The sequence below is a fragment of the Mixophyes fleayi genome, chromosome 2 (assembly GCF_038048845.1).
Source record: "Mixophyes fleayi isolate aMixFle1 chromosome 2, aMixFle1.hap1, whole genome shotgun sequence".
NCBI lineage: Eukaryota > Metazoa > Chordata > Amphibia > Anura > Limnodynastidae > Mixophyes > Mixophyes fleayi.
This window is the reverse complement of record NC_134403.1, coordinates 174,800,165-174,816,346: the sequence shown is the minus strand read 5'-3', so window position 1 is coordinate 174,816,346 and position 16,182 is coordinate 174,800,165. Positions and strand designations below refer to the sequence as shown.

At 38.5% G+C, this 16,182-nt stretch overlaps 1 protein-coding gene across 5 annotated transcripts in view; it reads right to left on the bottom strand.

Moving 5' to 3' along the window:
• Positions 1 to 16,182, bottom strand: part of AUTS2 (activator of transcription and developmental regulator AUTS2) — a 1,332,985-nt gene that overhangs the window by 469,317 nt on the left and 847,486 nt on the right. The gene's annotated exons all lie outside the window — the stretch shown is intronic.

The following is a 16,182-nucleotide window of genomic DNA, read 5'->3' as shown; positions in this document are numbered from 1 at the left end:
AGAAGTCCTGATTCTGGGAACAAACTCAAATCACTGCAAGTACTTGGCGTAGTCTCAAGGACGAAAGATCACAAGTCCTCGTATGTCTGAGTTCCTAAAATTTTTGTCTTCTACTTTCCTATCTATATGCAACAAAAGCTAAATTGGAGATGTTTGGATTCATCCAGTTTGTTCCTTTGGTAATAACTGCAGCAAGTTGAATTCTTTGTGTGATTGAAGGGATGCCACCAAAACTATCATCCACGCACTCATCATCTCCCGCCTTGATTATTGTAACCTCCTCCTCACTGGCCTCCCCCACTCCCGTCTCTCTCCCTTCCGCTCTATACTCAATGCGGCTGCAAGACTCATCTTCCTCTCACGCCGCTCCTCCTCTGCCTCCCCTCTCTGCCTTGCCTTACACTGGCTCCCCTTCCCCTACAAAATCCTTTTCAAACTCCTCACCACCACTTACAAGGCTCTCTCCAACTCTACTGCTCCTTATATCTCTAACCTCCTCTCCATTCACACTCCTGCCCGCTCCCTGCGCTCGGCCAATGACCACCGCCTCTCCTCCACCCTTATCACCTCTTCCCACTACAGAATCCAAGACTTTTCCCGTGCAGCCCCCCTTCTCTGGAACGACCTCCCTCGTTCCATCCGTCTCTCTCCTACTCTGTGCTCCTTCAAACGTGCACTCAAAACTCACCTCTTCCTCAAAGCCTACCAACCATCTACTTAACCCCCATCTCCTCCCTTTGCTCGTCCTCCCTTCTCTCCTCTTGCCTCAACTGGCTCCTCTTGTGCCTGGTCTGTTTACCCTCCCTTAGGATGTAAGCTTGTATGAGCAGGGCCCCCTCCCCTCCTGTCTTCATACCTGTTCTTCCGCTCCGTCTTTACTGCATGTGACTAGCCGGAGTCTCTGAAGTATTGGTATTTTTTGTTCATTGTTCTGTACTGTTTCACCCTGTATAGTCTACTGTAAGTACAGTGTGCGGCGCTGCGGATACCTTGTGGCGCCTAACAAATAAATGATGATAATAATAATAATAATAATTAATTCAGAAGTTATAAAATAGAAATAATAGTAAATATCCGCCATCAGGCACACCAGCCACTTACATGTGTGCACAGTATGGTTTAGATACTTACAAGCATTCAGAAGACAGGAACAAATTCTCCTTTTAACAAAATTCCTCGGATATTAAAAGAGACCTCGTTGTGCAGTGAGCAATGAATTAGCTACCTACAATCTTTCATATCGCACCAAAATTATCCTCCACCCATCTTTCAGACTTTACCAAAGAACAGAGAGAAGATGGCGTATCAGGACACTGTCATTCTGTCAATCAGGAAATGCTGATTCTTTTAATTAATTACCAACTAGGTTACTACTCCAATAAGATTGTTTAGTAAAGAACAAGGGCATCTGGTTTAGCTAAACTAGAACAAGATTGTATGCTTCTGCCTCTGAAGAACCATATTCACATAAGGCTGCAGGAGGAAGGCGATGGGATTAGTTCAACTGTTATAGAACTTTAGAATACAGAACACAGAGGAGTTATCTTCCGACCATGTTTTTCACATAGATCCCAATGAAGACCAAATCCTACCTCCACCTAAGTTAGTTTGGACTTTGATACCCTAAAAGAATTTGTCACTGCAAATTAAAATTGCTGGCTACTGTTTGGTTGCTGGGGAGTATGTTACACTGAAGAAGCTGCCTCTGTGCTGTGAAACCAGTCGAGTCCTTACCTGCTTGCTGATGTTGACAGATATCATTCTCCAGATGCCCTGGACTATAATCTAGTCATCTGCTAAATATTTTTATCTGCCTTTTAAACAATGTTCAATGTGAGTTGCTCTGTATATTACTTCAATTGTTTATATAAAGGTAAACTTTATGGAGCCTTAAGTGAGAAGCATATAATATATAAATATACTAAACTCAAAAGTGCTCTGGACTGGATATTGAGGGAAATCAGTTAATTAATAGTGGGTGTAGGGATTCATGGAATCACCTTCAGCAGGTAACATTTTACATTTTTAAAATGAAATCAATCATGCACAAAGGTAGTAGAAAGCAGGTACAGGAATTGGGGAAATTAACCAAATATGTCCCATGTCCAAGATTGTTCTTGAATTACAGATTCTTTGCTGCCATGAATACAGGGAAATACATCAGGTGTTTACATACTACTGGCAATTCATTACTAAGCTACTGTTGACCATGGCAGTCCCACTGATTATGTGTGGGCTGGATGCTTTTTTTGTGTTATTGTTGGAAATAAATAAAACCTGAAAAAATCATTATAAGTGAAAACCCTGACTCCAGCATGTGAAGGGTATTGCATAAATTATTTAGCATACATGCATCACCACAATGCACTGAAGGCAGTCACTTTGTGTACTGAACAAATATTCAGGAAAAGACAGTCAATCTTTCCCTAGTGACATCAATAGTGGGATGAACATCTGAGGTATTAGCATTTCTACAGATGGTTTTGTGAATTTTATTCAATTAGCCAATTATATTCTAAATTCAATTTTAAATGTTGCAATCCATTTAGAGTTTAGCACTATTTCTTATGTATATTCCTTTCATTTATACAAAGTAGACAGAGAACCATTTATTGTTGTAATTTAATTTATTAGCAATTTAAAAGTACTCTCTAACAATTCAGCTAGTAAGATCTATATTCAGACTAACTGTGTATAACACAGGAAAAAGATGAACAATGTACCTGCCATAGATGTTACCTCACTACTTGAGCTTGTGCCTCTTGGGATGGCATGAACCATGGCTGCCATTTCCACAGTCAAAATTTAAACGGTGCCAATTTGATGTACTGCCATCAAAGACTTTCTAAGAGCTGAACACCCTGATGGTTTTCAGATGCAAAAATCTCATTGTAAAATGAGTTTCCTCTCCCCCTGCCTCTGCTTCCATCTGCTGCTGGACCGCGGCACAGCCGGCTGCCTGCCTGTCACAGCATGTATTAAAATTAGCTAGGGAGGAGGTACTCAGTTGTGCTAATTACATTTTAATCATTGGAAATGTGTTGGCAAATCAAGCCTTGATTGCCATCTCCGAGTCTGCCTCTTCCAGCAGAGTGAAGGGGCTGTCTGCATTAGCTAAGACCCGCTGAGCATTCTCCTTTCATAGAAGATAGAATATGGTGCCTGCTGGCTCACCACAGAGACTGCTTTGGCACATTATTAAAAAGCCACAAGGCTTGTTGCAAATCAGCACTGTGTGAGATCTGCTCATTCTCAAATCCCCAGGTATCGGAAGCCACTTGGAACTTTTAACTATATATTTAGTACGCTGGTTTAACTTGTGGGCTTGTAGCATTTTGCATACAATATAAATGAATCAGCTTTTGAGGACATTGGGAGGGAAGTGGGAGGAAACATTTGTTAAAGCAATTAATACGAGTCAAACTCTCCTAATACACTGCATGACTGAAAGCTTTTAGCAACAGGTGGGAGTTTAATATTTTATGATAATGCTTAAAATGATTGTTGTAACATAATAGACAGCCATAATTTAAAGATAGCAAACACATTTCCATTTCAGGTTAAGATTAACACGCCTTGGGCTTTTCCTTTCAGATTTCACAATATTTATCTTTTTTTGTCAGACATGCAAAAAGAATGATAGATGAAACCAACATATGCCCTCTAACAAAGCAGATGCTGTAGCACATCAGGATTTATGTGATTTAAGTATTTAAAGCACCTGAAAAAGAGCTTTATTTTAGGTAATGTGTTTTGGGAAAGTATACAGTTGTGGGTATGTAAGAGACTATAGCAGATACTGGGCACATTTATGAAATTTAGTATAGGGGGTACTGCAACCCATTGCAACCAATTAGACAATTGATTTCATATTTAAAATTATTGTATATATATAGAGCTTAGAATCGTGTTAGTTGCCATGGATTACAGTACCCTTTTACTGAAGAACCAATTACACTATATGGAAAAAAGTATTTGGCCACACCTGTTAATTATTGAATTGAGGTGTTTCAATCAGAGGTGTATCATCATCATCATCATCATTTATTTATATAGCGCCACTAATTCCGCAGTGCTGTACAAAGTAGACAGAGAACCATCAGTCCCTGCCCCATTGGAGCTTACAGTCTAAATTCCCTAACACACACACCAACAGACAGACAGATTAGGGTCAATTTTGTTAACAGCCAATTAACCTACCAGTATGTTTTTGGAGTGTGGGAGGAAACCGGAGCACCTGGAGGAAACCCACGCAAACACGGGGAGAACATACAAACTCCTCACAGATAAGGCCATGGTCGGGAATTGAACTCATGACCCCAGTGCTGGGAGGCAGAAGTGCTAACCACTAAGCCACCGTGCTGCCCCATGATGCCTTGGTTTAAAAACTCTGTATAAAATCAAGCGCCTAACCATGCAGTCTCCACTTGAAAATCCATTTGTGATACAAAATGGGTCGTTCTGAAGAGCTCAGTGACTTCCAGTGTGGTACTATGACACCACCTTTGCAATAAGATGGTTTATGAAATTTCATCCCTGCTGGATATTCCACAGACAACTGTAAGTGATAGTATTAGAAAGTGGAAGCGTTTAGGAACAAAGCAACTCAGTCATGAAGCGGAAGACGACATAAAATCACAGAATGGGGTCAACGACTGCTAAGGCTCATGGTGGTAAAAAGTCACCACGCTCTGCTGATTCTATAGATGAAGTGTTCTGAACTTCCACTGCCATTAATGTAAGCACAAAAACTGTGCAGCAGCAGCTTAATAAAAAAATGGGTTTCCATGGCTGAGCAGCTGCATGCAAGCCTCACATCACCAAGACCAATGCCAAGCGTCGGATGGAGTGGTGTAAAGCACACCGACACTGGACTGTGGAGCAGTGGAAATGTGTTCTGTGGAGTGACAAATCATGTTTCTCTGTTTGGCAGTCAGATGGGCAGGTCTGGGTTTGGTGAATGCAGGGAGAACGTTACCTGCCTGACTGCATTATGCCAACTGTAAAGTTTGGTGGAGAAGGGATAATGGTATGGGGTTGTTTTTCAGGGTTTGGGCTAGGCCTCTTGTCTCCAGTAAATGACCACCTTAATGCTTCAGCATACCAAGTCATTTTGAACAATTCTATGTTTTTCCAACTTTGTGACAACAGTTTGGGGAAGGCCCTTTTCTATTCAGGTGGAGTACGTTTTAAACGGCAATGTGAACCCCGACAAGGTTTAAACAACATGGGAATAACGATGGCTATTAGGCCTACAGTAAAAAAATACACACTTACCATATGTCAGACATGCAGTTGCCGGAGCTTGAAATCACTGTGCAGTGTCCAATCCGAATGCCTTAAACACCTACAGTATGATAGGACGTCATTTGGTATGGACACACTGAAAATGCCGGTTTTAAAGCGGCAATACCTGGACCCCATGCCTGTATTCCATTATACAAATCAAGGACTACAAAGACATGGTTTGATGAGTTCGGTGTGGAAGAACTTGACTGGCCCACACAGAACCCTGACTTCAAGCCCATCGAACACCCTTGGGATGAACTTGAACAGAGATTGCGAGCTAGACCTTTTCATCCAACATCAGTGTCTGACCTCATAAATGCTCTACAGAGTGAATGGGCACAAATTCCCACATAAACAATCCAACATCTTGTGGAAAGCCTGCCAAGAAGAGTGGAAGCTGTTATAGCTGCTAAAGGGAGACCAACTCCATATTAAAGTATATGTATTTGAATACAATGTCATTACAGTCCCTGCCTGGGGCCTGAGACATGTTTTTTTGTTATCCATAAATCCCAAGTTTTGTATCTTTTTAAAATGCTGTCTGGTGGAATATGTGTAGCCTGCAGTTAAATCTCAGTGGTTTAGTGGTTAGCACATCTGCATCACAGCACTGGGGTCATGGGTTTGATTCCCAACCATGGCCTTATCTGTGTGGAGTTTGTATGTTCTCCCAGTGTTTGCGTGGGTTTCCTCCAGGTGCTCCGGTTTCCTCCCACAATAAAAAACATACTAGTAGGTTAATGTAGGTTAAGGTTAATTGGCTGCTTTCAAATTGGCCCTAGGCTCTCTCTCTTTCAGTCTGTATGTGTATGTTAGGGAATTTAGACTGTAAGTTCCAATAGGGCAGGGACTGATGTGAGTGAGTTCTCTGTACAGCGCTACGGAATTAGTGGTGCTATATAAATAGCTGCTGCTAATGATGATGATCACAGCCCATGTACAATGATTGTGACAGAAAATGACATGCATCCATGCTTATAAATAAAACTAAACAGTATAGTTTTCTCGTCTGTTGCATATAGCATTGTTTGGTCAGGTAGCATTTGATTGCTGCCTCCACAGAGCTGACAGTTACAGAGTAACAAAGATAACATAGAATTCACTATTAAGTGGTAGGGAGTGTGAAAGGGAATATGTGCATATCTGTGTCTATTACCCAGAGCAAATCAAATAAACATGATTACTATACAAGATGCCGCTTCTAAACTAATGCTGGGTACACACTACAGAAATTTCAACCAACTTTTTATGCCGAGCGATTTTACATGCAATCGATGGTCCGATCGCTCGGTCCATGGACTACATACACACTAGCCTTGTTTAGGACGATAAAGGGAAGAGCGCACATCCCTTAAGCGACTTTTTACAGCCATGTTGTCGTGAGCAATGATTTTAATTTTGTACACACTGCAGCGACATTTGCGGGAAGTGCAGCGAGATACCAAATACATTAGCATAAAGGGGCAGAACTTTCACTATAGTTAACACCCAAAGCTGCATAAAAAGAGAAGGCAGCACTGTCTCTTCATTCATTCATATAAAATAGAAGTTTAGTAACATACATAAAATTTAGAAAAACATTAAACTGCTAAAGTGCAATGCAATGAATATTCCCTAATAATAAAATCCCTTCGTATGTAATGGAATGCTCCATTCTCGGCGTGCATCATCGCTGATTAGTCCACAGCAGAAACAAACACCCATATCTGAGTGTATAAAATGACAGAGGAACCTGTTTGGCGCCGAGGAGCGTGAGAAGATGGCGAGTGAGAAAGTGTCAGCGGGTGTTAAGGTTGAGGAGAAGGTGTCAGTGGGGGTTGCGGGTGAGGAGAAGGTGTCAATTGGGGTTGCAGCTATGGAGACGGAGACAGAGTCAGAGATGGTGCTGGAAGGGCCAAAATTTTTTGGAAAAGTAAAGGTGGGGGATGGAGATGCTCAAGAAGAGCAAAGAGCAAAACCAATGAGCCCAAGAGAGGTGGAGATGATGGTCAAAGTACTGTACCAGGACGACAACGACATTAAAAAAGATGAGTAGCACATGTAGTGTACCTGTTAGAAGGACTTTATTTCATTCTAGTTTCACACGAAGCAATGTAAACGCCTAATTTGTAACCTAATTTTTTTATGTCAGAATGAAGAATTAACGGTGAGAAGGCCTGTTTAGATACCACTGATACCACTAATGTTACACCTGTTATCAAACAAGAACAAATTGAAAAAGAAACATATACTAAAGAAGTTCTACACAAAGGTATTTCAGTGAACATGTGTAGACAGCTAAATTCTTTGGGCACATACCTGTACCGTTATAATAACCAAAATGGCGCCTGTTTTCCTGAATATATGGAGCTTAAGCCCGCTATTATTGCGATTTTTCCACAGGGACCAAAATATAAACTGATCTCGAGCAGTGTGCAAGGTGAGAAAATGAGAGTATTTATGTCATAGAATATAAATTACAGATATAGAAGTTAAATGGTAAACATTTTTTTATTTCCTTGTATTGTAGGTAAAGAAATCAAAGGGAATAGAAACCCAAACGACATCAAGACCTGTTCTGCCACAAACCAGTAGCACCTTTAAAAATACTAAATACTAAAAATAATACTCTGCAGTACTCTGCGCTCTGATTGGTTTGGGCGTGCTCACTTCTCATGCGTATCTTTCAGACAGCTGTGTGTGTGTAAAAAATTTTGTACCTTTTTCCTCCAATAAAAATGTTGCATGAACACTGTGTGGTTTATTCTGGGTACTTCACAATTATAAGTTAATAAAGGTTAATATAACTCTAATAGGTTATAAAGGTTAAAGTTTATAAAGAGTAAATATGAATACATTGCCAACATAGATGCAAAGGGTAATAACACATGTGTAATGGTCTGCAGCCAGACAGCTGCAATATACATTTATACAAAACACAAGTCAGTGATGTGCGGATTCCGCACCACATGGGACTGGGACAGACATCAAAAAATTTACATATACACGCTCCCCAGGTCGAGGGAGTATCGGAGGATTGTTGTGGATCGGTCTGAAGTTTATACACACTACACAGCGGAAACGAGATTGGAACAAAAATATTAAACGGTACGACCAACCAAATGAGGCCACAATCGTTCATTTGGGCAGACTTTCGACCATCGTGTCACTACATACACTGACCCGACTTTTGAACGAGCGGTCGTATGTCGGCTGATTGAGCCGATTATTGGACGAAAACCGTGTAGTGTGTACCCAGCTTTAAGCTCAAAAGCACCATGTTGTAAAGATATATGTTTGGGCCTGATAGACTTAATGGAAGCCACTTGTTTAAAGCTTGACATATCCTTTTACTTGAGGTTTCTACAGGTCTTACTGGAAATAGCTTTAGAAAGTAAGATCTCAGAACTGTTAAAAAAATTAACTCCACACACAAAACCATGAATACATTTATTATCAACTTCAAAGTTATCATCTACTATTTTATATACACAGTCAGAATTAATATCTATGCTATCACATGTCTTTAGCAGTGGTTAATGGATTTTGTGTCTATGTTTAGACAAAAAGTAGCTGTGTAATGGTCCCATTCAGAGCATGTAACAGTTCAAAAATGTATACATGTGTATGTGTCTGGTCTGTTGATCAAAAACATGAACCAGTTAATTTTGTATTACTTCCCTTTTTTAAGATTGTAAGCTCTTGCCAGCAAGGCTTCTTATCTTTGGCTGAACTAATGTTTCTATATTGTTAACACAGTATATTTTGCTTTATTTGCCTTATAAAATGCTGCAGATGTGTTAGTATTTTTAAATAACAGATAATAATAATAGTAGTAATAATAATAATCATAATAACAATAATATAAGACTTAAAGGACAAGTGAACCACTCTTATACAGTAGACACTGCTTATCAGTGAGTTAAATAAATTATTTACCTGAATTAACTTCTTTATTTACCCTTATCCAATTATGTCCAGTATACTGCCTGTACTCTGAAAAATCTGTAATTGACTAGGTGGCTGGTGTGTCTCTGTCTTACAGCATTGCAAGGTCAGAGCTTTTGGGATGGGTTAGTCAATTTCCAAGGTAACAAAAACACCCTGTACAGGCTGAAGATTAATGGATTATAAGCATGGTTAGAGTTAGAGATATCAAAGCAAGGGGAGGGCTGCCAATCTCTGTCCGAAGTATTAAAAACTAATTGACCCACAATACAGCAGTGCCATCTCCTCTGAAAGTTGTGCTACCAAAGGTAAAGCATGGTCTACAGTCAGCACAAAGTTTAATGAGCTTCCTGCTGTGTGACCTCACACACCATAAGGCATTTAAAGCCCCAGAATACCATGTGCATTTGCCAACACTCTAGGCCTCCAAATTAAATTTTGCCCAGAAGAAAGGAGAGTCGTGTGCAGTGAAGAAGGAGGAGACAGGAGATAGAGGAGCCGGGCGCCAAGTTAGCATGGTAAGGGAAGAGAGGGGCAGGTGGTAGAGTGTCCCTCTCTAGAAACCTCTTAGACTTCTCCAAATTTTTCTCTGGAGTTCCCAAAATTATAGTTATGCCCCTGGCTTTTAATATTTATTTCAACTAATATTAAACAGTGTTATGTAACTATTCATATGAGCTAGTAACATTTAAGTGTCATGAAATGTACGCTGGCTGCTTTGGAAAGTATTCTTACTAGTCATGACAATCACAGACACACAAGGAAATATGATATCTAAAATTAGGAATTCAACTTAAATATTTCCATTGTCAAAAATCAAAACACTTCTGAGAGGGAATGCATGATGATGCTTCAGTGGAATTAGAAGAAATTGCATTTTTAATATTAAATATACATAATTGACATGTTACAACACAACTGAAAGTTAGTGAAAACATTTAATAAGTAATTCTGGGCTGTGGTGATCCTGGGCTCTGGCCATAAACTCTGAGACCCTAAGATGCACCTAAATACCTCACAGTCTGACCCTATCATTTCTAAGGTGCTGCAGCGAACAGTTTGGGAACCATTGCCCTAATCAATTCATGATTTTTGGCATTCATTTATGTATCCATCAAGTCATTTATGTTACTCACTTGCGTCTCCCCAATAGGTTTTCACTAGTTAGTAGATCATACAGGGGTGAAGCGGACAGGTCCGGCGGTGAGCGGGGTAAGCAAGGAGGAGGTCACCAAAGGCTCCCCCTATGCCAGCCATTCCTTGTTTGTCCACCAGCCGGCCAAAAAAAATACTCACTTACCCTTGTGTATCAAACCATTGTCCCATAGATTGTAAGCTTGCGAGCAGGGCCCTCTTACCTCTCTGTATGTATGTATTACCCAGTATTGTTTATTACTGTTTGTTCTCAATTGAAAAGCGCTACAGAATCTGCTGGCACTATATAATAAATATTGATGATGATGGTGATAATGATGAAATATTCCCCATCTGATAGCAAATCACCTTGGAATATGGAAGCACCCAGTTTACTTTGAAATATAAAAATACTATTTCATAAATATAAATGAAATGTTTTTATTCTATACAAAACATTACTACTTCTATAGTACATGTTAAAAAATGTTCATGGTAGAAAACTATTGGGTGACAATATTTTAGCAGAAGCTAATCTCTAAATGTCACACATTCTGTGAGTATTTTCATTGACTAGAATGGGAAATTGGGACAATATGGTGCTTCCTTGATATCAGCGCAACACAGCGTTTATGACATAAAACATATTCTTCAATTCCTGATTTAAACAGGCCAGTTAGAAGAATCATGACATGTATGAGAACGAGTGGATTTGCTAATCTGGAGAGAATTCCCTGCCTGTCTCCAGGTGATTCAGAAAAATATGCCCACAGCACTTCTATGAATCATAAATCTGTCCAGGTTGGTTCTGACCATGTTGCAGAAGTAATTTAGACTGGCACATCTGATGAAAGAACAGATTTGAAAACAGTAGTGTGCAGAACCCTAGAGGTTTTTTTTCTTGGCTAATATTCCATGCACCTTATGGCACTAGCTTATATCTCTGTGAACATTACAGGGGGAAAAAATTACATGAGAATGTGATTTGAAAAGCACTGTTTCTAATTAGATAGGCCAGCTACATTATATCAGTCTACAGAGAAATAAAAGTAAAATAACAAATTGTATAATACCTTGGAACCTAAAGGTTATTTGGTAATAATTAAAATTCATTTAGTGCAAATGAATGTATCTTTTTAGAAAATTGATTAAAAAAAGCACCATTATACATGGCTGGTTATAATGGAATTAAAGACAAAACTGGAGGCGACAATTTACAAAAGAGTGATAAGACAGTGAACCCTACAATATTCTTACTTACAATTGTAAGTACCAATGATAACAACAATAGTATTATTATCAAATAATGTGCCCCCATTTAAATTAATTTACTATTATCTACACATTAATTATATAATAGAGTAAAATGTATAGCAAATTGTAGATTGTACAAAATAATAATTTTACAGCATAATAATTACTTTACCATAGTGTACGTATTACACAGTAAATTTTCTTAAAGAAAATGATGTGGCCCTACCCTAAATGACCCATAGGATAAAAATCCCTGATCTATAAAAAAGTTCCCAACCCCTTCTAGCATTGCTTAATGCCTAATAAGCTTTCCAGGTGACCATTATTATTATTATTATTATTATTATTATTTTCTATTTATTTATAAAGTGCTACCATTTTAAGCAGTGGGGAACACTGAAGACATAAAGTAGTGGTATAACAATTGTAGGTAGTGTTGCGGAAAGTGTGTCTGGCTACTGTAAAGCAGGATTTTTGCCAACCACCAATACAAAGATCACTTGGGTTTACCATGACATTTCATGATAATTTAGACTTTTATCATAGTAACCATGCACCATTTTCCGTAATAGCAATCAAATTCTGCAATATTGTGTGCACAAGGAGGAACAAAATATATGTAAGCCATACTGAGTTGCTGAGCTAGAAGGTTTTACAAGCCCCTAGAGTGCAAATACTATGTAAGTATACAAGGCAGTAATTTATGGCAAGGAATCTCCAAGATGCATAGGTCAGTAGAAATAGGTGTATAACTGTGTAAAGTGATATAGGTACCAAACTACAGTAAATTGAACAGTTTAATATATATTTAAAAAAACACAGGTAATTTGCAGACTCTAGCTAGAATTTAAATATGCAATAAATCAAATAGTGTGCACATTGTTACATATATAGCAGATATAATAGGTGTGGGTGTATATGCGGTATATTTTAAGATAGTTCACTGTATATAGTACTAGAAAAAAGACCCAGGTGCAGGTATAAATAAGTGGGATAAATCCATCTGTACAGATATGGTATGTCTTGGAAACAAGGTGGTGAGAAGCTCTGGCCTAATAATTGAAGCAAGAAAGTGCAGAAAAATCATTTATATTTTATAGAAAAAAAAAAAGGAGGGGAAAAAAATAGGAAAATATGACCATGTAAATTATTTGAAAGAAAAACAAACGACAGTACTTGAACAGTGCATATAGTAGATATAATAACCTGGCTCTGAAAATTGTGTGTTGCCTTGCTCACCCTCTGTCGGTTCCCTTTGTACCTCTCTGGTGCTCATGAGTGGAGGCTGCTGTGACTATGATGGGGTTCCTATTAGCCGTTGGTTCCAATCGGTTGCAGGAAGAGATGCTGTCCGGAATGAATGCACAGGTAGAGGTAAGTATAAGCAATCCATTGTAGATGTATTATAGTGGTGATCCTTTGTGTGGTACTGAGAGTAGGCTAATAATAGAGTCTTTTTCCTTATAGGATTTTGTATATAACAGCAAATGTTGCCCCAGTAAGTAAGTCAAAGCAGTTCCGTTAGGAAAGTTTGTAGGTCATCTTAGAGACAGCTATGCTAATAAAAATTAAGTAACAGAATGGAAAAGTCATAGCAATTCCATTAGGAAATTATGCAGGCAGTATTAATGGTAGTATTAATGGTATTAGCCAATAAGGTAATGTATTTCCAACACCATATAACAGGCTTCCTCAGAAAAAAGTGTCTGAAAAATAGCTGCATCAGAGGAGCCTTCATTACTTTATCTTACTTTTGATCTGGACAATCAGTTATTTCTTCCTCAAAATAAGTGTTATCATATCAAAAGTAAATGACTGGTGTCCTTGGGGTAAATTTATCAAGCTGTGGGTTTGAAAAAGTTTAGATGTTACCTATAGCAGCCAATCAAATTCTAGTTATCATTTATTTAGTATGTTCTACAAAATGACAGCTAGAATATGATTGGTTGCAATAGGCAATATCTCCACTTTTTCAAACCCGCAGCTTCATAAATTTACCCCCTAGGGCAGTGCCTGTAAATGTGGCCCAGCAGGAGTTTTGGTTGTGGCAAGGGGGCAGCGCTGTTAATGAAAAAAAAAATCCTGCAAAAAAAGAAAAAGATAAGAAAATACTTACTTTGTGGTCACGCGGTCCCTCCCTGGTGTCCTCCTCCGTGCGGCGCTGGCAGTGAATGTCGGGTGTGACTTCATCACGTCCGACATCCATTGCGGAGCGCAGCACATAGGAGTCACCCGCGCGAACTATCAGCAGCAGTGAAACGGAAAAAACAAGAGAAGAGGATCAGAGAACAAGCCGATTAAAAGGTAAGTTAAGGGTTTTTTTTTTTTTTTTTTTTTATTATTTCAAGGGACGGTGACCAGTGCATAAACTCACCTGGTCCTGGAGCATCACGGACCGTATCTTCCTGTCTTAATGACTGCTGTATTGAAGCCCTTCATAAAATGTTGTAACAATATCACTTGATGTTTGACAGCAGCCATTAGCATGTCATTGAAGCACTGAGCAACAACAAGGAGCATTAGCAATGTTTTCTATGGTTTTTTTTGGATGATCAGCTATCATTAGTGCTAGTGTATTTTATGTGCGGCCCAAAACAACTTGTCGCCTTCCAATGTGGCCCAGGGAAGCTAAAAGGTTGGACACCCCTGCCCTAGGGTGTTGTCCTGTGTAGAAATTCCAGTTCTTTTTTGGTGAGGGTATCTTCCTTATATGCTCCAATGAGGAGTTTTCCTAGATCTCTATTGTAGATGGTGGTGGGGTCACTAGGTAGAGTTTCAAAGGTACATGCATCACCCAACATTCTAAGTAGTTCTTGTTAGTAGTCAGTTTTGTTGAGGATGGTAATTGTCCCCTGATTTTATCGTCATTTCTTTATTTTCCTGTAAATTCTTGAAGGCCTCTTTTTCTAATTTCTTGAGATTATGTCTATGGAATGTATTACTTGTAGGGAGTCTCTTTAGATCATCCTCAACTAGTCATTAGAAACGGTTTATGTAGAGTCCTTTTAAATAGTTAGGGTAAAAATTAGATTTATTTCTAAGATTGGTATGTTTATAAGGTGTAGCCTCTGAGTTGTCGTGTCTGTAGTCCTTCTTATCTTGCATGAAAAATTTCTTAAGAGTAAATTTACAAACAAACTTCTTGATATCTATATATGTGCTGAACTTATCCATTACAGAGTTGGGAGCAAATTTGAAGCCTTTGTTTAGCACTTGCATTTAGACAGTAATTTAGAATATTAGAATAAAATATTACTACACCCTCTAGATGACACTAGCTATTGTTGTCCTTTAAGTAGTTTAGTTAATGACTAAAAGCTCTTCATACAATACAAAGCAACATACAAAATGACATATGCAGCAAGAAATAAATAAACATAAATGTCACCATAATCATGATCATCATCATTTATTTATATTGTCGCCATCAATTCCGCAGCGCTGTACAGAGAACATATGTCACTCACATCAGTCCCTGCTCCAATGGAGCATGCAGTTTAAATTCCCTAACACACACACACAAACACACAAACTAAGGTCAATTTATTAGCAGCCAATTAACCTACTAGCATGTTTTTGGAGTGTGGGAGGAAACCGGAGCACCTGGAGGAAACCCATGCAAACACAGGGACGACATACAAACCCCAAAGAGATAAGACCATGATCGGCAATCAAACTCATGACCCCAGTCTTAATAACAGCAACAACAATCTTGCAATGTAGGCAACATTATATGTTATGGAAATAAATGAGTCTTTTTAAGTATTGACAAGTAAGTAATAATGATTAGTGCTTTTTATTATGGATTGGCTGTTATTGTAAGATAATTGTCATTTCACGACAAAGAGGGTCATTTAGTGTTTAACAGTTTCTAGACACTGAATATGATCTTTAGTCTTTTGTTAAACTTTTTGGGCTATTCTGCTGTTTCTATAGAAACACTGTGGGTCCCAAAAATAAATGCTGCACACAATTCCCAGGAGTACTCAGTGTTAGTGGAGACAAGAAAATGAAAATGTTAATAGGGAACCAAGAAGCAAGGTGCTTTTAAATTTGAATCAGATGTGATTCATAGTTAGAACATCTGCCATAAAATATCACTGACCTTGTAAAATAGTGCTATTCACCTACAGCTAGGGTAATGCTCTCTTAAAGCTCAGTATACTACAGAGTATCCAATGTGCAACAAATTAAAAACATTACCATAAATTGTAAATGCTACTGAACTGACATTATGATTTAGAAACAATTGGCATGCTTGAAATACTTTGGCTGCCAGTTCAAAGCAGCATTTAATTACTGCTCCTACCTTGCGCAAGAAGATTCTTCCTCATCTGCAGATAATTATGATTGAATAAGTTAGTGAAGCTCGGTTTACCTGGAGATAAAAACAATCACTATGGAGTTTTTGAAATCATTTTAAATTTTTAGGTATGTTTGTTTAAGCTTTCTTTATTAAGTTTTTCGTTATAATAATTCACATGTATCAAGCAAGCAGTGCTCTGGTTATTTATCTATTTTATATATGTAACAGAGTGACTATTTATTTCTTGACTTGCAGCAAATAGTTTTGCGTGT